Genomic DNA, 25181 nt, shown 5'->3' on the forward strand with positions numbered 1-25181 from the left:
TAAATGAGCTGCAATAACCAGTACGGATGCAGACAGAAGAAATTCGCCAGCTTAAGACCAACAATGTAGTGGCTCGACTCTATGGAGCCTTAGCCAAGGCTAGGCCAGGACTTTTCAGGTGGAGCTGATACGACGAAGGTATAACTAATGTCCAGCTCCTATGCGTTCTTCTCTTCTTGTGCTTTTTCTGGCCATCAAGTTCTGTGAAGTCCGACCCAAGGATAGTAGCTAGTAGGTGGTGTCTGCTTGGAATTCAAAAAAAAAGTAGGAGGCTCGTACATTTGTAACCTGAACCCGATTAACCTTCTGCTTTTTGTTTTTTGGTTTCATCACAGTCACCTACTACGATCAGTAGTTGAATCATATTTTATTCTTAGCAGATCACAAAGCAGGAATTCCATCAAGAGACTAAAAATCGGGAAGCCTAAACTATTGCATTTGGCAGTGTGTAATCATATTTCCAATTTAGTTGTGACAGAGAAGTAGTAGTAATACGTAATCAAACGCGCAATAATCAAACCGGAAGTGAATATAAACTTAACAAAAAAAAAGTGGTAAACTAATACATGACACTTCTATGAAGTCATCACTGTTATCAATGAAGATGTATTACGTATTCACAAATACCACATCCGTTATGGTTTTACTTACTGTACAGATAGCGAAGTTTTGTAGTCAAAACCACTGATAAAAAGATACTGAATATTCTAGTGGTTCGAGCGCTTCAAGATGTAAAACTAAGTTTATTTAATATTAACAACCATAGAGAACAACATCAGCGTGGTGCATTTCAAGAACAATGGAATTCATTAGGATGACGTGGAAAAAATTGGTGACCAGGAAGAGAAATAATCGGGAGTCTATCTGCGTCCTTATTCCTTTCGCTTACTTCCTGATCCGGATAGGTATTGTCAAGAGCCAAATCTTCGTGAATCTTCTACCAGAAACACACAGTTTAGGTGCACTGAGCCCTAGAAAATGCACCTTTTTTCCAAACTAAATATATCCTGCAAGTTCAATGTTTATTTACTTTGCTATTTGACTTTTGGGAGTTACTTAAACAGTATTGTTTTCCAATTATCCTATAACCACAGGAGGAGTTGCACAAAATTATCACTGAACTGTTCATCTACTTCTTCAGCGCAAATATTTGCATTGTGATTTTTTTTGATTCAGTAACTCATCAGGGAACACTTCCAGATAAATCTAAAAATTGTTGGTTTAAATTATTATTTTTTGAATGCTATTATTCTTAAATTGTAGCCGCCTCGATAGCCGAGGGAGTAAAGGCAAGGCCCGCATAGCTGAGATGTATTGTTGGTTAGTGGGTTCAATTCACTGGTCCCTAGGCCTTGGATTTTATTTAATGTGGTTAAAATGAGAACTTCAGTAGTAAAGTATGTTTGCTATTTGCCTTCTTCCACGTCACCTAATTTGGTAGCTGTCTGCAACAAAAAAAAAAATAGGGATTTCTTTACTTTATTACAAGGATTCTGTTAGATTTTCGATTTCAATATTTATCGAACAGTACTGAGGATGAAATCAGATTTTTTTGGGATGCACCTCTTTTCGTTCTCTTTCTCTAATTCTCTCTGACTTTTCTGTTGTTCCTATCTTGCTTTCTCACTCACTCTCTGCCCAACAAATACACACGCATTCACCTGACATAGATGAAGAAGTAGATGTTACAACGCGCAACGAATTGAACAACTGGAGTAATGGAAGTCCCTGCAGTATGTTATTTGCTCAGATCATAGTTATACCGTAGCCTACGCTGTAGTATTATTTCTGTAAATTGTTGAGAATTACATAGATTTAAGTGCTTTACAACATTCTTAGGATATCTAGATAGTAGTGCCATATACGTAACTGTGTTCCGGCAATACCTATTCTTATTACTTGTTGCAAAATTTTATTTTTATATTAATGTAGAAATGGAAAAAAAAATGTTTTATATTTATCAGAGCAAATTAATTTGCAATCACAAATACGTCTGATCAATAATACTCGTAGAACTGGTTTCTTCTGTCTTCAATCAGTTGATTATGTGAAATGTCACCATAACTTTTGATTATAAAACATTTCCTTACATTTTTATTTATCACCTTATAACGAACGGGGAAAAATAAAATAAAATTAGGTGCGTGATATTCAGCACGTAAGCACACTAGTTCATTTAAATAAGCATTCAAATAGATATGTATCTATTACTATATTTGATGTTGAAGAGAATGATTATTGTAACTAGTTTATTTTATTTTTTTATTTAATTGATACTATTACTAATTTACCTGGTTTTTTCTAATGAAGAAACGTTCGCTCCTGTTTTCTAGCCCATGAACTGCTCTAACGAATGTTCGAGCACACCTGCTCATCACGCTCTTTCTTTACTGACCATTATCGCTGTCTCGCTTGTTTTGTGTTTCTGTGTACGCTTCAATTCACTGTATCTTGTGTTTGGCTTCCAGCACGCACACTCCTGCAGTACATAACTAATTGTAAGTTCCTGTAATTAAGTTATATTTGTTACAGACTCCATTTATATTGAACTGAACAAACTGTAGTAACTCCTGCCCAACTTCGTAAACATTATTATTTTTTTTTTTTTGAATTTTCTCTTGTTTTTTAAATTCTTTTTCTTACATTAGGTAAGTAAAGTAAAGTAATGGCCTATTTTTTTAGGCGAGCTTTACGTTCAACTACCAAATTAGGTGTCGTGGACGAAGGCGACTAGCAAACATACTTTACTATAAATTTCTTTTATTAACTATTAAATAAAATCCAAGGCCTAAGACCGGGGGAATCGAACCCACTAAACCAACAATACATCTTAGCATTGCTGGTCCCGCCTCCTAACCGTTCGACTACCGCCTTTCTTACATTATTAAAACCACTTTAGAATATAATCTGGCCAACTCAGTGCGTTGTTTTTAAATTTACTGCAATGTACTTAGTCTAAATTCTTTCGTCGACCAAAAAAGTCATAGGAAGATGAAATCTGACGAAGCCCTCTTCTAGAGGGTTGCCTTTTCTGGGTACTTCCCAGAGAACACCCCCAAAACATCGATTTACCTCTTAAAACAATTGAAATAAAAATGATGTACTGGAAAGTTTAAGCAAAATCCCAAAGTACACGGAAGATCGTTGGGATCCAACTCCTATATTTTTATTTTGTTTTTATGTTCTCAATAAAACTAAAGTATCAGCCATTTCTTCTGGTATCTTATCGTTGCCTGCATGTATCCCAGCCGAATAACAAGAACAAAGCTAACAGAAGAGTCACAATGCCTAAACACAATATATAGAGTGTCTGTCAAAAAATAGACGATATTGAGGCTCGAGCTCAAAATCGTACACGAACGCAATAAACACTAAACAGATCTCTAAATTCCATGTAGATACACTGGACACTGAATGGAGTAGTCACAATAGATCTTCTAGGTCACTACTGGCACTTCTTATCTACAAATCTCAATAAGTAAAACTGACTTAGCAATCTTTACAGATTTATCTTTGTATCATAAAGTGATAAAATCGTTTCGAGGACACTTTAAAATACCCCTTAAATAATCTTTTACAAAAATAAGATCTTTTTAAAGTAAAATTGTAGTTTAAATTATAAAACAAAGAACAAAATGAAACAAAACTAAAACTATGTTGTTGACCCAGTGGTGGAGATAGTTGGAAGAGGTTATCGCCTTTGGTAACCATAAACTTTACTAAACATTTACCAAACTATTAACTAGCAGGGCAAACTTGGCAGTGCTAACTAGATAAATTCTTACCACACTTAGTGGAAAGTTGAAATAGTTTTCTTTTTTTATCTTAGTCTGTTCTAATTACATAGATCATTTCTACTATGAATGAATATAGAATGTGCATCTAGTTGAAAGATTTAATGAAAATTTACAAAGCATCCGCAGAGAAACATCCTAATTAACAATAACTGGTCCTCCTTGGATGACAGGCATTTTGTTCAACACTTTAAACTTCTTATAAAATCTTTCCCAGAATATGGGCAAACCACCAGCTTTAAATACATCTTCCTTCCTACAGGAGTCTCTTACAGTTCATATAAGGGACTGAATAACCTGTCTGTATACAGAGAACACACTTTGAAGGTTCTGCTAACAGAGAAAAGTCTAAAAACCATTGAGGCTTATCTCGAAATTTGGGCCTCATTTCAAAAAAAATAAAATAAATAAATCAAATATTTTAATAATTCGAACTCTTTCCTGAAATAATAAAGAGAAGAAAGAGATTTTGAAAGAGAGACAAGAAATCCTGAAGTAATATTTGAACTCATTTTAATTTAATGGATTCTATTTCTCAGTTCCGGCTGTAGAGAAGAGCCAGACAGATGGAAGTATGTAAGCGAGAGAGGGGAAAAAGCGGAAATCCGGCCAGAGATAAACATACGCATTAGGGATTTTTCCCCCCACTTTTATATATATATATTCGAGCGGGAGTCAAAGAGATCAGAGAGCGCGGTAGACTTAGTTGTATTCATCTTAAGGAGAACATCTTGTTCTATTATAAGTGGCAGACGTTGTTTCCTCAGAAATAGCAAGCTGACTAGTTCACAGTAATCTCTTCCGTTAAAGAATACATTCGCTAATAATTCTTAGTTTTTTTTAAAAAAAGATGATGGCAACAAAATATTTTCAAAAAAAACTACAATTATTAACCTGTAAAGATAATATGTATTGTGGTACTGGGTTCGATTCCCTGGTCTTAGGCCTTGGATTTTATTTAATGGTAAATAAAAGAAATTTACAGTAAAGTATGTTTGCTAGTCGCCTCCGTCCACGTCACCTAATTTGGTAGTTGGCTGAAAAAATAGGCAATTACTTTACTACAATTTTTGAAAAAATTATACAAGCTTCACAATTTTGTGATAATGACACATGATATTTTAACATGACAAACTGTATTTTGGAAAAAGTTAATTCCATAAAGTTTGTAAAGTCGACAATATATTGAATTGGTTCTTTAGATAGTCGCCCATGTTTTTAGAATTGTCCGAAAATGAATTGAGTGTAGCATTCAGGAATCTATAAAATTTATGGTGGATGTTATGTGTGTGATTGGTTTAAAATTAGAGGACAAGCGCTTGCTCGTTAATAGGCGGTTATTATTATTTATTTAGGACGAGTAAACAACTGAGATCAATGGTACACGTAGCTTTGCCGGCTTCCGGACAATGAGCTGTAGATAAGTTTCTAATAGGGCGGCCCTTAAGGCCTACGCCACTGCGACCCCTTTGGATCTATCTCCCACAACTCTAGAGCTCACCTTCCAGACCCGTCCGTTTAATCAGACTCTTAATTCTGGATAAACGACTCTTTGGTAAAGCTCACAGGCCTTGGTTTCTCCTCCCCGAGAAATAACATTCTTAGCCAGACAGTGAGCTGTAAGTAGCTCCTAGAAGTAGAAAATATAAGAACAAGCAGCTGGGGTAAGCTATAATTACTATTGGGACGAGGAACGAGTCTTGTTCTCCAAGGCACTGCAACCAAGAGGCTTATCGTACCATCCCCTAGGTGATCTAGTAGGTAAATCCTCCCCTTCTTTCTGGGTCCAGGATCTTACTCACTAAGTTTTGTTGCGATATCATCTCTTCTGGCTGGAAAATATCTCAAATAGCTCATATCATAATCTCGTGATAGCTCCGAAGTCAAACTGAATATAGGAAGTCGTTTCTTCCTCTTCCTAGCCCAGAAGCTCCTGGTTCAATAACGCTACCGTATGAACATGTTTGCCGAACATACTTTGCCTAATAATAAAAACGATGCTACTCGTTATTACTTAGTCGTTTGAGCGTTGTTAGATAAGAACTGTTTATTTAGCGGATAATTCAGTTGGTGATTACGCTGCTTAAATAATTTCTTATAGAAAAATCTAAAAGCTGAGGGTCATATCGGTCCCTTAAAGTATCTTATACCAAGTAAATCTTAGCTTCTGCTAGCCCTACTAATTTAATCTCCTTGAATCTTCTAGTTCGAATAACATCTCTTAAAGCAAAGATGTAGTTTCTTCGTCCTGCATTCCATGACATCCGGAATAGTATCAACAATAAGTGAGTTATTTCTTTCTTCCGTTTTAGGCCGTCCTTAACTTCAAGCCAATTTACGGTGAAAACATATTTTCCATATGATAACATGGCTTCCACTTTTCCTCATTGTAAATATTCTCCCTTCAGTTAGTTGCTAAAGTTTAATATTGATAGATTGCTATGGAATTTCATACTAATGTTAGTAAAGTAATATTTATAGTACTTGGAGTGTTTACTGTCTAACACGTAACAAATTTCCGGATCAAGAGAATGATTCCTTTCCGCCGTGTAAAGGAAGTAAGCAAAGGGAGAGAAGTTAGGAGCTTAGTATGTAGCGTATGCCGAACACGGGTGGAGGAGCTTCATTGCACGTGTTAACATACAGACAGACACGAAGAAGAAACAGCCTTAACCAGTAATGTTTGGCACTCCAATCTTTTGCCACCGCCTCTCCGCTCCCCAAATAGAGGCGCACTATATTCCTCCCCTACACAGTGGGAAGTTCAGAGAGCAAGTAGAATCTTACGCGGCTGGCTGTTTCCAGCTTGTTACTCGGTCCCTCCGGCGGGCCGATAATGGTCGGCTCCCTGAGCGTGCGTATGGAATAACCACCAGTCCCCCACTGCTTCTTAACAACACTCTTAAAGGCCCAGATGTGGTGTGTACGTACTACTACTTAAAAGTGCTCCATCTAATCTCCAGAGTACAGCCTTGTTCCTAGCGCTGCTGATGCTGCTGCCCGTCCACATTACGAAAATACCCTAAATTACTTTGCATTCTATTTAGTTTTATACTAAATAATTCTAACATTTTATTGTATTAGACTTGTTCAATGATCTTGCGAATTTCATTTTACTAAAACAACATTTATTCATTTATAAATTTACATAAGAAGGGGTGAGCCAAAGAATTCGGACTTGGATTGCAATATTCTAATCGTCCAATTCATTTAGAAATAGTGTTCAGTGGCCGGGAAATAGTAGTTCGATTCGAATTTTATTTTATTTTTTTTAATTAAGTATAAATAAGTAACAGGTGGGAATATAAATGGGAAGGAACTTTTATTTTATGTCGACCAGAGCCGCTAGAGTGCTCTCCTTGCCCGTCCAATTAGCAAAGGAAGTGCCGCGTTATCATTATCCTTATTTATATAGACTCTCTCCCCCCCCACTCACCAATTATCTTTCTCTCTCTCTCTCTCACACACACACAATTTTAATGAAGAAAAAATTCTCTTTATTTTGATTACGTTGAAATAATTAATAAATATTAATTATATTTAATTAATATTTATTTTAGTATTTTTCGCTTGAATTTTTCATAGTTTTAAGAAAGCAATAATAAAAACCATGAAAATGCATAATAGTTGCTTAATTAGATCTAAGCTAATCGCTTTACGTGACTAGTGAATAGTTGTATGAATAATTTTCTTAATTATTTTTAATAAAAACAGCCTTTCAAATTTTCATTACAAAATAACGCCTTAAATGTGGCATTAAAAAAAAAAAATTATCATGTTATACGAGTAAAATCGTGGCAGAGATAGTCGTGTGAGTGTGCTGGTATTTAGCGTGATCACCGGACGGAAGTGAGATACTTTTCTGGTTTATCGAAGGAAGTTAGTTGCCCATCTTAGAGTAAAAATTATGTTCTGGTTTTTAGTCTTATTAATTCTTATTTCCGGTTCAGGAAAAACAGCTTTCTAAAAAGAATATGTACACGGTATTGAAGATTTTTAAAAGTAGAATAGGAATTATGACAGAGAGGATGGCCGCGAATGTGATAGTGTAGCTAGAAATAACACCCAATCGGTTACGAACTTAAAAATCATTGGTACCAGGTCGCGGGCGTCCTTCAGCTTCTACTGCCGAGTCTGGGTACCAAGACTGGGTATCATCAAGAAAGGCACAAGGAACTGCCACTCTGATCATTGTTGTTAAAAAATAGCCCTTATTTTCCCTTAGATCCTTTAGAAATCCCCTGGATCCCTCAACGTGTCTATATCCAATTTCTTAGCTTACTTAAATTCTGTTTTGTTTCTATGAAAACTATTCAAATAATAAGCAGCTTAATCAGTTCTTGCTATAGAAATTCCAATTTTTGTATTCACTAAGAAGACTGGTCTTCTACCTTCCCCTACCATTAAGATCTTATAAAGTAATCTCGTTTTACTTAAAGTTAGCTCCGAAGGGCAGCTTCCTTTCTAGGCTAGTAATCTTGTTATACTGGTAGTGTCCATTGTGACCAACTAAGGGATGGTTTATTGTGGTGGTAAAAAAAGGGTCTAATAAAGTAAATTCATCTTCATGCTTTAAGTAACCTTTTCTTTAAGAGCTTTGCGCATCTATTGTGTCCAAGATTATTGAAACTCCACCATTGGAAATATTTACATTCTTCTCTATTTCGCAGATATTTTTTTTTCATTATCTATAATTTCTATGCACAAAGTACGTTTAGTATCTCAGGATAAATAAATAAAGAAAGAAATATATATATATATATATTTATAGAGAGAGAGAGAGAGAGAGAGAGAGAGAGAGAGGAAGCTCAAAATTTGTTCAAAACCACCCAATCAAGTAACACGCTGGGACCTGAGGCAAAGCGTTTAAAAATCGTAAAAGAGAATCGCAATCATCCGTATCGATTTTTCTTAATAACTGAGAAAGACCTTTTTTTTAAACTAAATGAGGTTAAGTTAATTTGACCCCTATTATCGATAGCAATGAGGAAGAGGAATGATTATGCAGATGCAGCATAAAAATGTGGATGACAGAGTGCTGAAGTTTTAGTGAGGTTCTTTGACAAGGAAGAAGCTAGCAGAAGTAAAGAAGAATTTTAAAAAAAATTAAAATGGACAGAGTGATGGAGAAGTTAACATTATTAGGGGTTTAAGATTAAGAAGTGAATAATTCAAAAAAGTGCACAACTGGTTTACTAGGAAAGATGGAATTGGGGGGAAGAAGGAGAGTTAAATACTAAAGCTGTTGGTTGGAAGGACAACGTAGATGGACGATTCAAGAAGTAAGAGGTGGAAAAGAGTAGAAACCCAGGATTAGATTTGATTAGATTCCATGGGGTTGGCTAAGGTACTCACCGCTAACAAAAGGGGAGGTCTTTAGTGGTACCCTTTAGTTAGAGTTCTTCCTGTTACGTCTGTTTGACTTAGAAGTCTGTGGCAAGGGATCCTGGGCATAAACCTTGAAGAATCTCTTCGCTGAAGTGCTGAACACTCAAACGTTACTAGCTCTTCACTGCGATAACCAGTGCCGTTTCCTTTTCTGCCCGTCACACCTACAATTGCTATCCTTACTTAAGCTACTGCGTTTCCGGCTGCAGATAAGGCAAGCGATCATCCAAATGCCCGGCAAGAACTGTTTCCTCTTTCTCAGGAGTAGGATTCTCATCTAACGCCTTACGAGACCTACAAAGACTTTTATTGTACCAGCAGGTTGTTATATTAAGAGCAAACTACCAACACTATAATAATGTCAGTAATGATTGGTCCGTAATAAGTTAATTTATGGTTGAATATAATTTATTTTAAATTAATTAGCCATTTGTGTTGTTTTTTTTCTTTTTCTCATTCTATTGAGATTGTCATTTTTAAATATTTATATACAGCACAGTCGTAACAAAATATACTGCATCATTAATACAGTTTTATGAGCTGTGCAGTGTTACACGTAATTTAGATCGATAATTGCACTGAATGCTATTATTACATATGTATAAGTTCTTAAATTGGCTTGGCTTCTCGTCTCAATTACTAACATTAGGTGGAAAAGTTCTCGGCCTTGCACAGAGATGGTGTTGCTGTCAATGTAATTGTGTATAATGCTGAGCGCATCGCAATCTTGGTCGGTTACGCAACTTGATCTGTCAAATACTTTGCTTAATAAGGCTTTTTAAAGTGTTTTTTGTTGGAATGGACAAACTGGGATATCGTGTCGTTCGTCTTTAAGGTTTTTCGCCGAATTTACTAAAAAACATTCCTTCCTTTAAATAAAATCTAGAGCCTAGAACAGGAATCGAACCTGTGACCAATCAGCTATCACAGCGCCTGGCGCTCTTTTTTTTTACTTTTCCGGAAGGAAATGTTTGAAATCATACATTGAAGCAAACTAATGTCGCTAAACTAAGTAAATTGTTTCTACGTAGCCCTTTCTAATAGAGATAGACCATACTATAACCTGGAATACGAGGTGTGGCGATTAAATAACGAGACTATTGCTGTAAAACATTTTATTTTAAATTTATACATATTTAGTTATTATCACCTGCAATATACACCCCCCCCCATCCCTAAAACGCTCCATGCAAATTTACCATTGTTCGAAACAGTGCTGGAAGTCTTTTTCTGTCAGCTCCTGCATGACGCGTGCCGCTTTTTCTTTCACAGCTTCAACGGACTGAAATCGTGTTCCTTTTAATTCAGATTTTACTTTGGGGAACAGATCTAAAGTCACATGGGGCCAGGTCAGGCGAGTAAAGCGGATGGCCCTAAAACTGGGATGTTGTACTTGGCTAGAAACGTCGTCTTGACAGACAAAATGCAGTGTGAGCCGGCGCGTTGTTTTGATGGAGAACCCCGTGAACTTGTTCTTCCAAAAATCGGGTCGTTTTTTTCCTTACTCTTTCACGGAGTTGAGCAAGCACATCACCGGTAGTAATGTTGATTAATTATAATCGATATTTACATCCGTTTTGGACGTGGAAGGGCGACCCGGGCGGTCATTATCTCCGACGTCTTCTCGGCCATCTTGGAAACGCTTGAACCACTCAAAAACTCGCGCACGTGATTATTCATCGCCATCAACTTCCTTTAATAAAAGATAAGTTTCAGTAGCGGTTTTACCAAGTTTTGATGTGAAATTTCACGACAATTCGTTGCTCTACTAGTAGTAGAGTGTTTTCGGTATAACGAAACTAACACCTCTTACACAAACGACGGTTCCGGTTAGACAGATTTCTCTACTAACACGTGAGACGCTGCAATCGAAAGAGAAGGCTTTACGCTGTACAGCTGTCGTTCGTTAGGATTTGGCGAATGCGTAGTTCTATTGTAGCAGCATCATAGCCACACGTCGTATTTATCAATTTTCCTTCATAATTAAAGGACATCTTTAAATTAAAAACATCAGATTTCAAAGAAGTTAATGGCCGATCTAAAGTTCACTTACTCTTGCGCTATATTGGTATGCAAATCTCACAACTAATTTAATGCATTAATTTTTAATTTCTTTTAAGTTTTATTTAAAATTAATGGTGGCGATGATTGTAATTAATCGCCTGTAATAAAACTGGCGCGTGAATATTAATCACAAAAAATATATCTTTTTTCATTTATTTATCTTTAATTAATTAATTTTTTTAAATTAAATTTAATTGGATATATTAGAACACGAAAAGTAAATTATCTAAATATTTATTTCCATTATTTGGTTAATGTATACAGTTTGGCTGCTGCGCATATGATCCAAGAGATTCTTGGCAACCAATTGAAGTTTCTCAGCCTTGATGTATCAGATTAGCAACTTTGTTTCACGCTAATAAGTAATTGATCGGAGATTAGCCAGCTAAGATCTTCGGCAAAAGTTTAGTTTTCTTTAAAATACAGAAATATCGTCACCACATCATTTACTCAGAATGTATTTCTTGTAGTAATGAATCTTCCTGAACTGCCAAATAAATAGATGATTCCAAGTGAAGTGTAGGCAATATAATACAACCACAGGGGATGCTGAATTAAAAGAAGCGAATAGTTTTATTTATCAATCTCACTATGCTGACCACGTTGCCCACAGTAATCGGAAATTAAGAAGACAGAGAAGAAGAAGTGCTAATTGTCTTTCAGACTATCATACAAACTAGACTACTCTCGGCCGGAAATTACAAAGAACTAGCTGGTTAGAGACTTCCTGTAAAGAAAAGTATTAGCAACCTAATGAGAGCAGGAAATCGCACGGTACTGCAATGGATATCCAGCTCCCTGCGGGGATAAACAGTAACTAGTCCTTAAATACCGGACAGTGAGCAGCAGGAAACTCCTGGAAGGAATAGAAAAAAAATTGCTTAAGGCCAACAGGAAACGCGATGCAGGATCTCCACGTGGCAGTCTGCTGTACTAATCACTCAGTTAATCTCTTCTTTGTGAACCGTAGAGCGCCTTTATAATTAAGTAATCTTTGAACATAAATACCTACGACCATTTTGGTCGATATATTTTAACTTTAAATAAGTATACTTAGTGCATGCGTAATGTAAGCTTGCAGAACCATTATAATTGCTAGGTTTCGTTAATTTTTATTTAATTATTTTTACAAAATGTTTGACGATTCAATAACATTTTGTGCAACACAGATGCACACCATGCACTCAGTCGGTCAGCAATGAGTGGTGGCAAACACAAGTGAAGTTGAAATCTCTACACCAAACTGATTAATCTACTTCCGATAATGATAAAGGCGGAAGACCGGTCAGGGATACCACAAAACATATACGCTGCGACGGATAAAATCAAAAATAGTATCCAGCACTGCCAACCTAACTACTTTTTCGATACTTCGAATGTATTTTCGTAGTTAGGAAATAATGTAAAGGTCATAACAATTTGAAAATCGTGTCAGTCTGGTGTAACACCAGATTTGTCTTTTGGCAACTCTCTAGAAATAGGTGTAACTTAACCACTGCCTTCCACATCACGAAATGAAGAAGAGTTAGCTGTAATTTCTTGTTCCTCGGATTCTTAGTCAGAATTACACTTTTCTAAAAATAGCCTTGATTTGTTTTTTTTAATTTATAAAAAGAGGAACAATAAAAAAAATAATGAGGAAAACAAAAATAGTAATTAAAGATAGAGAATAATGGAACAAGTTGAGAATTAAATGCAGTACACACGCCATTAGCATACAATTCTCTTAACAGCTGCTAGCGCCTAACTAATTTTAGAACACCTGTTTTTATTTGGATTAAAATTAATTAAAATGCACGTAATTTAAAGATTATTGTATTTAGAGTGTAATAATAGTATTATAGATTGGTTGACAAGTAATTTCACTGTTCGAATTCAACCAATTATAGTTATATTGTAGCTCAAGTGTGTGCCTGTTTTTTTTTTTTTTTTTTTTTGAAGGACTTAAAAATTGAGAGTGGACATCTAAGAACTCTCTCGGTCGGATAGTTAGGCTTTTCAGCCATGCTGACCTGGTCTGGGAAGATAAACAGCATATTGCGGTGCTCTACATGCCGGGCGGACTTCTTCCTCCCTGCACCGTAGGAATTATGGGGTTCGGATTCTAGCAAGGGAGAGGAGGCTTGTGCTTCGGCTGTCCAGTTCCTAATAAACGGCCATTTCTGTTTTTACGGATGGTTCATTGATGGATAGGACTAATGCTGGCCTCTGCATCTAGGGACCCCAGTTTGGGCTCAGATGGGAACGCACCTGCCTTGTTCTGTGGTGAATTATGCAACTGTTTTTCAGGCGGAGTTGGCCGCCATTGAGATGGCAGCTACTTTACTCCGCTTGAAGGGATTTGCCGATACTGATATTAGGTTCTTCACGGGAAAGCCAGACTGTAATTAAAGCTTTGGCCTCGCCTAGTAAGAACCAAATTTCGGTCAATTCTCGCCATGCTACTCTCAATCCGATTGACATTATAGCACGTCGTTGGAAAGATGAAAGAAAATCGCTGAAAGCGAGCAATCAACTTTGTTTTTTCCCCACCCCCTGTTTTGAGCAAATCAATCATCTTCAGTCACAAAAGAAAGAACCACTTTTCTTACTGAGGACATTATGGTCCATTTTTGCTACACTTTTTTTTCCAAGATAATTGATTTTTATGGTAGTTTTCGGGATAGACGGGAAAAAGTAGTATAGCAATAGACTTGTCAAATGAAGATTTGCATTGGCATCAGATTCGTAACACTAGATAACTTGATTACAAATTTAAACCTTAACCAGTCATAACCAAGGAAACAACCAACAGTTAGACTTGGAGATTAATTACGTAGCCTACCATTAACTCAGTAAGAGGCCAAAAGAGGATCTAGCCTCTGCATCGAAAGCTCACCAAGAACAAACATAAAATAAGATTGAAATTGCCAATAATTGCTCTGAACTCTTGGATCAATCAATTGAACTCTTAAAAAAAAAAAGATAAACGGTAAATATGTTATCCGAATTTATTATCTGTATTGTGTCCCTGATTCTAAATATTATTTTAGCAAACTTCTCTTCGATGAGAGAAGGAACAATTAAAGAACTTAGCGAGAGGTTAAAGATAAGGAAATGATAACAGAAACTTCAAAGATACAACGAAATTCCCAACAGTTAATTTGAACTTTACAATCGCCACTTTTAGTGGGCGTTTCAATTTATTTAAAAATAAAAAAGCAAACATTACTCCTTTATCGGCTTCTAATCTAATCATTTTTTATTATGCCCATAAGTCATTAAGAAAACAGTATTACGTATCAATCACACTTAATGCAATCAATTTTTAAAATGACCTCTTCAAATTTATGTAATTTTTTTTGAAAATAATTAATAATTCCTGTAAAATTAAAATCTAAAAACTATTATAAATCTTCAAACTAAAGTATATTGTAGAATTGTGCCTTAATAGTCAATTTTGGACTCGCTACTCTTAGCCTCAAACGGCAAAGCTATTTCAACGCATTCTGTCGGTCATAATCGGATATTTTATCATCTTGAAATAATCTGTGCAAAAGCTTTAAAGTTAACTCAGCCCCTCTCGAGTTTGAGGGGTTTTTTTGGGGGGGAGGGCTTATCGGTGCCCTTTAAAGAAGGCCATATTGAGTCAGCACTGGGTATAGTCTAGGGCCTGAAGTTGCTAGGCCCAGGACCTTGTTCCTTGACCAGCACAGACGTGCTGGCACCGCACAATTCTTCTGTAAAGTCCCAACGCCATGCAAAAAGTGTGCAGGATCTGAGTCTATTACGACTCTTATCCGCACCTCCCAACAACTGTCTAACAAACAATAATTTCGAATCAATAAATAACCAACAAAAAAAAACATCTAAATAAGCAACCTCCCGGTCTGACCATAACCCTAAATGTATGTAATTATTGTTTGAGTGATGTTGTTCAAAGATACCATTGGCGTAGTATGTAATATGTATGTATGTACGTGGCTTAGTAGGCAGAATCAGCTGTTATGTTGCAACAAACTGCAACAACGGATGTACAGCCTCATTTACACGTAGACCAGACAAACCGCGCAGGTTTTAGTGGAAAGAACATAAGCAACAACTTGTGCATTCTCTGCCTTAACATTCAATCGTACGTTCATACTAATAACTCCTAGGAACATGGACAAAGAAAATATAGTAACAAAAGAAATATATTAATAATGATAGACAAAGATAATTTCAGAATGAATAGAAATAACTTAACCGAGTATATAACCTCAAAAATCAAAACTTTTAGAAGAAGGCAACGCCATAGGCATCACCTGTTTATAACCATAAAAGAGTATAACCTTCGCACGGCTTCTACTCCTCCCATGTAGAAAGAACATCTCCGGATCATATCTGAAACCAGTGATTCGCTTTCAAAATCTCACCCAACAAACTGTAATTCAAAACAGAAAACACTTATCATTAAAGCCCATGAAGTCCTAAAGTCGAAAAATTCTTGTTAATGGCCAAAAAAGGAATGCAACATGCGCAGACTCGAGTGAATTGGAGCATCCCATCACTTGATAGGTGACGTAGTCATTTCAAAGGCGCCTCATTATAGTAAAGAAAACAACAAAATTTGATAATACTTTAGATATGGACCAATTTATTATGCATTTTTTATTTTTTAATGATCAAAGATTGTGACGTAAAAAAAATTTTAAAAAATGCTGATCATAGTGACAACAAATTTTACATGCTTTAACATTTGTAAGAGAAATTTTGTTTAAAATCTCATAAATAGTAAGTTTTTAGAGAATCTCTCTCTCTCTCTCTCTCTCTCTTTTAACAATATTTCTAGGATAAAAATTGGTAACATTGATCTACCTTATGTGGATTCTGCTAAGTTTTTGGGAGTTACCTTCAATAGCACCTTAACTTGGCATAATCATGTGGGTGATGTTGTCAATAGAATGAACAAAGCTCTGTATCAACTGAAGTACCATAAAGAAATCTTGCCTGTGTCACTAAGAAAGCAGTTGGTTCAAACACTCATCCTCCCGCATGTAGATTATTGCTGTCTTGTTTATTTGGACCTGACTTCAGAACTGAATACAAGGATACAAAGAGCTCTAAACTCGGGTGTTCGTTTCATTTTTGATGTCAGGAGAGATGAACATATTACTCCTTATTACCATCGTCTGAACTGGCTAAATGTTGAATACAGAAGGCAATATTTTTTAGGTGCCTTTATTTATTTTCTGTTCAAAAATAGAGCACCAGATTATCTGTATTCACTATTTAGTAGCAAAGAACAGTTACACTTGAGGACCACTCGACAAGTGGATACAAAGTTGTACACGCCCACACCTAGGACTGCAACCTATCAAAATTCTTTTTATTTAAAAGCTTGTAGGTTATGGAACTCACTTCCGATTGGTTTGCGTGCAAAGTCTGTCAATACGTTTAAACCTCATTTATACGAACATTTTATCAAAAGTTATCTAAATCAGTGATTTATTATTAAAGTTATTATTATCATTACTATTATTACTTCTTTGTTCCAATTATTATCTTTATTTCGTCATGTTTTCCTCTACTTATTATCACTATCACTATTACTATTATTATTGATATTATTGTTATTAATGTTATTATTATCATTATATAATTATTATATTGTAAGCAGTAGACCTATTCTTTTCTTTTATGTTAACATTTTTATTTATGTATTTATTTGTGTATATATTTAAAACGGAAATGGAATTTTAGTTTTATTTTTTATCTTTTTGTTTTACTCTGTATATATTGTAAATATTAATTTGGCAGCAACTCAGAAGAGAAATTTTAGTTTATTAAATTTATGTATATACTTTTTGTTGTCCTTAAGGGACTAATGTCCCAGGACATTAATAAACGTATTTCTTTCTTTCTTTCTTTCTCCGCAAATTATACATAACAAGAAATCAGAGGAAGTTGAACATTTGGTTAACGGAAGTAATTGACTCAATGTCAGCTTACTGGATTCTAAGTGTATCCAATCATGAATATATTTCGAATATTTATGTTAGGTTGCCTAAACTGGCTCTTCCCTGGTTCGTTCAACTAGAGCCTGCTGCTAGGATTGGTTTGTAGCGATTCATAATATCGAATTGGGAACTTTCTGTAGTTCTTCGGGTAGACTTTAGGGATTTCCTTTGACCAATTAAAAGTCAAAAAATGTACAAATCGCAATAGATAAGAATAAAAGAGAAGACACTAAAAAGGTAAATGTAATACTAATCAAAAAAAGTTCTCATGTAAAGATAGTGTTGACTGATTAGCACATATTTAACAATAAACCTTGGCCTCTTTACGTCATCCAACGCCTCCTATATTATACGTTTAAATGTTTACTATTAAATTTTACCACATTCTAGTTGAAAACCAATAGTTTGACCAATTCTTATGGTTTACTGAAAGCAAGCTATCCCGTGTTCGTTTATATTTGTCAAATAGTTGAACTGAGCGTTCAAAAGCAACAAAATTTTAGCGTTAAGATATTTTATTATCGCTTGTAATGATGCGAACCGTGTTGATAAGAAAAATTCTGTTGTTTTTTTTAAAGTTTATAATAAAGTGATCATTTTCTCCCATCTCAAATCACAATGCATTTCAAATTTGGAGTGTTTATTTAAAGTTTAATTGCCTTTGATAGTTTTTTGTCGTCATTTTTTAGAATAACCATTATTAAACTTTAAAAATATTTGTATAGGTAATCGTTGGGTAATATTTCGCTAAGTACAATGACATGACTTCCATTTCTTGCCTATTTTCTAGTTGATTGACTTTATAACCGTCGTTGTTGGAGGATAACTCCTCTTTAAGGTAATTAGGGAGTGTGGTCGTGACAAAGAGTGGTGCCGGCTCTTCGCTTCCTTCGGGATGAATCTTTTGTTTGATAAAAAACAGTAACCATCCCGTTTCTTTGAATCTGAGGGAGTTTTATTCAGAATATTTTGTAAGACTTTGATGGCACAGCGAAAAGTTGTAGCCTGACTTACGGCTCTCTTCTTCCAAAAAGAAAAAGTCTCATTCCTAGTAAGATTTGGAGTAACTATCCTCTGAACATCTGGGAGCGGGATATTGCTTTAGGGTTTGAATTTAACCCCCAAAGCTGGAGCTTCTTCTTAGGGTTCCCATAAGAAGTTTAGGATATTACGAGGTGTTAGAACGATATGAATACCTTATCTTAGGCTTCTTTCTACTTTCTTTTGGTTTGAGCGAGACTTCTTCCAAGAATATCTTGGAGGCATTTGAAACAACACTACTGCTTTAGTAATAAATAAATAAATAATAAATAACTGCATTCCAAACACTGCAGTAAAACAAACCATTTAGAGTGAGTTGTGACAGACTCATCATGAAAGCAATAGGAACATTGGATCTAGTCTCTAGTCTTGAGAATATAATTCTAGTCTCTGCGGGCTTCTTGTTTGTACTACTTCGCCGATTTGAATAGTTGCAGTGAACAGGGCCTCCCAATACTCTTAACTTTTTCACATGACTGAAGAGCTCTTAGAATTACTGTTTTTCCTACAAATCTTTTCATTTCCCTAAAAGAGAGAGTTTTTCCCAACTTATCCATGAACCTGGGCCCTTCTTCAATTTCATAACTCATAAAATCCTAAAGAGGAAACTACCATGTTCTGATTTCGAATAATTTCCGTTCATCAACTTCTTTTTTTGTTTCCTCAGGTGAAAGTCTGATTAATAAGAAATAGCTTACCATCTCCGGGAACGTATAAGTTTCTAAGAATATATATATCGCTTTGAGCAATTTGAAAACTAATCGCCAATGATCACGCTCTACATATGACGTTCAACCCATAAATTACCTTCTTCATTAATTAAAACCAATCAGATGGAAACTTTTGACAAAATTAATCTCAGCAATTTGCAGCGCGCAGATTCTGTTCTACTATGCTAGAAAATAATTAACCGTTAATAAATTAACTAATTTAAATTCATTCTATGTATTTCTATTGTAACCGCGTAGGTTGGCAGATCTGTCAGGGACAGCTAGCGCCAGTAGCGGAACCCAACGAAATAATAATAACCTTCTCTCCAGTCTCTAGAGCATGTGCACAAAAAGCTTATTTTCTTAATATTTCTGTTTTTTTCTTATTAATCAGCTTTAGTTTTGTTATTTTATTATTAGTTTACCTTAGTTTATCTTTTGTTATGCAATAGTGCATGGTTTCTCTTTTAGTTTTTCAAGCATGTCTATCTAGCATTACTCTTCTGCTTGTATATATCAATTGCTTTACTATTATCTATGCGATTGTAAGTATTTCTATGTATATATATATTAATGTAAATATCCCTGTACAATAATTGTAAATAGACTCTTTATTTAACGTGAGGTAGGTAACTGCTTCGACCTCCCCTACTCACCTGAGCTCCCCAAGGAGAAGTATTACAGATCAAAACATAATTTCGAAGCGAAAAAAGTAAGTTTGGTCATACTATGTAAAAAATTAAATTAGCAGGTTCAATAATATACAAATTTAAAGGGAATAAAAATTATCCATGTCTATAAAATTATAAATAAATGTAGAAAATGGTTGTTATGTATTATTTAATGTTGTTCGACTTAAATAGAAATAAATCAACTAAGAAGATTAGGAAACCTTAGAAACTAACGTTTTGGAATGTCTATTTAAAAGCACATCTTTACTGGCGCTAGACTTTACCAGACTAAGATAATTGGATGCACGGTGCATCAATATTTGTCTATTAAGTGGGGAAATGGACTGTGTATTTTCAAATAGAAATTAATGTCATTGTTAGTCTTAACTCTGAATCGCTCCTCAGGGGACGCTAATCTTCTTTAGAAAAAGTCACAGTTTTTACACCAAAAAGATAGGCCTAATATGTGACCAAATTTAAGTAAATCCATTTGAAAACTTTTTCCACAAATACTGAAAAGTCGAAAAAGGTACAAATACTGAAAGGGCACTCTTTTGGAAGGGTTAAACTTGAAGTATACGAGGTGTGTTCAAAAAATAAGGTGAATTTTCATTTTTCTTAAAAAATATTTATTTATTCATCGATTTTTATTTTGTCTCCTTCAAAGTAGTCCCCCTCAGATATAATACATATGTGCCAGCATTTTTTCCAATCCTCGGAACAGTTCTGATATGCACTTTTTGGTATGTCCTTGAGCTCTCTCAGCGATTCGGTTTTTATCTCCTCAATCGTCGCAAATCTCCGTCCTTTCATGGGTCTCTTCAATCATGGGAACAGGAAAAAGTCGCAGGGCGCCAAATCTGGTGAATACGGTGACTGAGACATGATAATGTCATTCAACAATTCCTGAGCGATGCTCATGCGACGGTTTTTTTTATCAAAATTCAGCAATTTTGGAACGAACTTCGCTGCTACACGCTTCATGCCCAAAATTTCCGAAAAAAATTGCAGGACATGTGCCAACCGATATGCCGACAACCTCAGCAACTTCTCTAATTGTGATTCGACGATTCTTCTCAACATTTTCATCGGTTGTTGATGTGCTGGGGCGTCCAGGGCGAGCGTCGTCATTCACATCTTCTCGACCTTCTGTGAAAAGCTTGTACCACTTGTAAAAATTTTTTTGACACAGAGGACTCTCACCGTACGCCACTCTCAACATTTCAAGTGTTTTTTAACACTTAATTCCATTTTTTACACAAAATTTGATGCAAATTCGTTGATCCATTTTTTTCGACAGAAGAAAATCGCCGAACTCGCAAAACACTTGTCTTATTTATGCCTCTAACATACAAACTAAACATGCTATATAGCTACAACTTTGAAAATATGTTCGAGACAAGTGTACCAACATAAAAAAAAAGACAATCGAAATTCGAATGTACGTAGCCCGCGAAATTTGAAAATTCACCTTATTTTTTGAACATACCTCGTAGATGAGTACTTCGCTTACTTGAATAATTTTCCAAAGAAAGGTGATAAGGTTGCATAATATTTTAGTATTAAATTGATTGGGACCATTTTCGGAAAACAAAAGGAAAACTAATGCAGTAAATCAATCACAATCGATCACTTGATTTTCACTAAACAGCACTTAGAGAGAGCCTGTCTCGCCCAGCTTCCAAAAAAAGTGCCTTTAAAGGAACTTCTGGAAGAAACTGTTTACAAAAAAAAAATGGATGCTGTGTTTGGTGCTTCTGCCGAACTGTTGTCCCATTTCGGCGAGGGCCTGGAGATTTGACGGATTCCTTCCAGTAGGTCCTTAACATGGAGGGAAGCCAAAGGGGGAATTTTTTGGGTCTCATTATGAAAATTTCTTAGTTAAACTTAATTCTTAGTTTTTATGGAGATATACCCATTAATTAACTGAAACACTCCTGCACTGTACTGGCTCTAAAAGATGCACCCTAAACCTCATTTAACACCCAGCTTGCTCAGCCTGGAGTACAGCTAGCAATACACCGTCGAAAAGACTACAGACTTTTCCAAAGTAAAGTACTAGAGAATTGCATTGAAAACCAACCACGGTTTACCAGGAACACACAAATACTCAGAGAACTCGACATTGACACTCACATGACCAAACTAACTGAAGAAATTTCCTCATCCTTCTCACCCTACCATCCACATCTCATCTTGGCGAGCCTACAGCTTCAAGAAGACTGTTACTAAGACTGTATCAAGATCTTTGAAGAACTAAACTCCATTAGAAAGATATATCAATATGTGTAACTCTTTTAGCATTTAATTTGTAAATGTGTAATATATACCCTTAATTTTTAAATGACTACTTAAAAAACTAAGCAATGCTTTAAGTCTCCGAGAGCTTTTATGAAACAAACAGCTGTCTGGTCTGCGTTTCTCCTAATCAATCGATCACTAAATCGAATTTCATAAATCTCGATTAAGCATTTATGCTTTTCTGTTTTCCCCAAAAAGTTTTGGCTTCTGACCAGCACTTCGATTGCTTTAATAGCTTTTTCTGAAGATGACGGCGATCAAGTAGTGAGGATCTTGCTCTACCTATTAATTAATAACTATTATTCTGTCTGATAACATTTTTCTAAGAAAATGGCCTAGGATAGAGAGGGAACATCAGACAGCCTCCAATTGCCAGGCTTTCTATCTAGGCAGAAACTATTTTTTTAACTAAAATAATCATTTCCTGCCGACTTTATAAAGACTTCACAATGGAAAAGCGATCGTTAGGAGATTTAATATTGCTGTTATAAATAGACATATAATATATATATATATATATTTTGATTTCCCACACTAATTGGTATGAATTCCTTCTTCCCATTTTATCGATTTGAGGCGACGTTCAGGTCAAGGACGGCAGTTTCGCTCCCTCACTCTGTCTCTCTCGTCATACTCTCCGCCCTTGTCTTTTCTCCCGGTTTACTGATAAGAAAAAAAATAAAATAAAATAAAATCAGTTCATAAATAATTGTTTTTTCCTCCTTATTCGTTTACTAATTACAAAATTACTGTTATGTCATTCATTAAATCGACAAATGATTCATATCTTGTTTGTGATGTTATTAGAGTCATTTATTGGAATCTTGTTTTGGGCAGATTACACAGTTTGATGCAATCTTTTTTTCGTTTGAAAATTAAATAAATTAATCTTGGCTAAATGTTGAATTATTTTAAGTTGATAGATTTATAAATACGAGGGTCGTTTGAAAAGTCCGTGCAAAAATAAAAAACTACTAAATTTTTTGGGGTAAACCTTTTTTATTTTTCAACATAGTCTCCTTTTAGGCTTATACACTTCGTCCAACGCTGCTCTAGTTTGTTGATCCCTTCCGAATAATAGGATTTGTCCAAGTCTGAAAAATAGCCATTCGTTTCTGCAATCACCTCCTCGTTTGAATAAAATCTTTTTCCCGCCAGCCATTTCCTCATATTGGGGAACAAATAGTAGTCCGAGGGAGCCAAGTCTGGAGAATAGGGGGGATGTGAAACGAGTTGGAACCCTATTTCCATTAATTTTGCGACCACAACTGCTGAGGTGTGAGCTGGTGCGTTGTCGTGATGGAAAAGGACTTTTTTGTGGGCCAATCGTGGATGTTTTTCTTGCAGCTCGTTTTTCAAACGGTCCAACAACGATGAATAATATGCAGCTGTAATAGTTTTACCCTTTTCCAGATAGTCGATGAGGATTATTCCTTGCGAATCCCAAAAGACAGTCGCCATAATCTTTCCGGCCGAAGGAACGGTCTTCGCCTTTTTTTTGGCGCAGATTCCCCCTTGGTAACCCATTGTTTAGATTGTTCTTTGGTCTCAGGAGTGTAGTGATGTATCCATGTTTCATCCACAGTGACGAAACGACGCTTAAAGTCCTGCGGATTCTTCTGGAACAGTTGCAAACCGTCCTTGCAACGCTTCACACGATTTCGTTTTTGGTCAAGCGTGAGCAATCGCGGCACCCATCTTGCGGATAGCTTTGTCATGTCCAAATGTTGATGCAAAATATTATGTACCCGTTCATTCGAGATGCCCACAGCACTAGCAATCTCACGCACCTTCACTCTTCTATCATCCATCACCATATCATGGATTTTATCAATGATTTCTGGAGTAGTAACCTCAACAGGGCGTCCAGAACGTTCAGCGTCACTTGTGCCCATAAGGCCACTCCGAAAATTTTGAAACCACTTATAAACTGTTCTAATCGAAGGTGCAGAGTCACCATAATGTTTATCAAGCTTCTCTTTAGTCTCCTGAGGCGTTTTGCCTTTCATAAAGTAGTGTTTAATCAACACACGAAATTCTTTTTCGTCCATTTTTTGAAAATCACTCGACTTCCTCGATTCAAACGAATGCCAAACACAAAGAAATAGACCGATCTGGCTGAAACTTGGTGTGTGTTCTTCCAAGAGATGCTACTAACTAAACATAACCTCGATACGCGCCAGTGGTGCTATCTCTCTGACTTTGCACGCACTTTTCAAACGACCCTCGTACATTATTTTGTTATTTAACGTAAAATCTGCTTCAAGAGGAATCGGCCCTCAAGGAAAATTAAACTATAAATGGTAGTAAAAAGGAAAATTTGAGACTAACACTATGAAAGGTTTTTCTTTTAAGAAAAAAAATAAATAAATAAGTAAACTTTTCATAATAAAGTTCTGGGTGGAAATTATTAAAATTACATATTGTGACGCAAAGTCTAAGGATTATCCAAAACAAAATAAAAATGGATACCATTTACGAAAAATGGATATTAATTAAGGTTTAACTTCACAGAAATTTAATGGAAAAAATTGTGGTTTTCCTTTTTTTCTTGTTTTTATCAAAAACTAAATAACGGACCGAAAAAATTAATAAAGAAAAATCAGTTCGCTCAATTCAGCGAGAGATTGTCTCTCTCTTGAACAATTTTGTGACTCACGTCAATCAACCGACACATTGTGAGAGCCCTGGACCATTTTTTTTTTTTTCCATTAAATGGCCATAGATATTAAATTTTCTGAGAAAATTATTTTTTTTAAAAAAAGATTTCTCGGAGAAAGAGTGCTGCAACGTTTTTTCCACTTAAAAGAAAAAAGGAAAATGGCGTCACTCAGTTTCTATATAACGGATGATATAATGGTTTTTTGTTTCAACTAAAAAATTGGAATGTAAACAATTTTTATAACACGTTATCAGTATTTTGTTCTTATCATTTTTCTTAAATGCATTGCTGCTTATTTTCTCTTCTTTTTTTTAATTTCCCTTATTTTCTTTTATGTTGGACTATCAGTGATGACGTTGTTTGTAATCTTTGAACACTAGTTAATAGTCTTTTTTATTACAGAGTGATATTTGGGAATATTTGGTATCCATTTCTTAATTATCGTATCTACTTCTTACGTTTTCTTGTTCTGCTAGTGTTTGATTATCGGGTTACCTAATAAATTTACTTTCAATTTTGTTTTAATTAACCCTCTTCAACATCAGAGTTCATTAATGTCCCAAACATTTTTT

At 35.5% G+C, this 25181-nt stretch overlaps 1 long non-coding RNA gene across 4 annotated transcripts in view; it reads right to left on the reverse strand.

Moving 5' to 3' along the window:
- Nucleotides 1-25181, reverse strand: part of LOC141451445 (uncharacterized) — a 351563-nt gene that overhangs the window by 258617 nt on the left and 67765 nt on the right. For 2 of the 4 annotated variants that reach the window (XR_012456788.1, XR_012456801.1), the window contains exon 2: nucleotides 2292-2479. The exons of 1 other annotated variant lie outside the window; for it this stretch is intronic. This is a non-coding gene — a long non-coding RNA (uncharacterized lncRNA). Of the gene's footprint in view, nucleotides 1-2291; nucleotides 2507-25181 lie in introns of all 4 variants that reach the window. One more of the 4 variants, XR_012456790.1, reaches the window with a different exon arrangement.

The sequence above is a fragment of the Rhodnius prolixus genome, unplaced genomic scaffold, assembly GCF_049639745.1.
Source record: "Rhodnius prolixus isolate KJV_2025 unplaced genomic scaffold, Rpr scaffold_8, whole genome shotgun sequence".
In the NCBI taxonomy this organism is placed as follows: Eukaryota; Metazoa; Arthropoda; class Insecta; order Hemiptera; family Reduviidae; genus Rhodnius; species Rhodnius prolixus.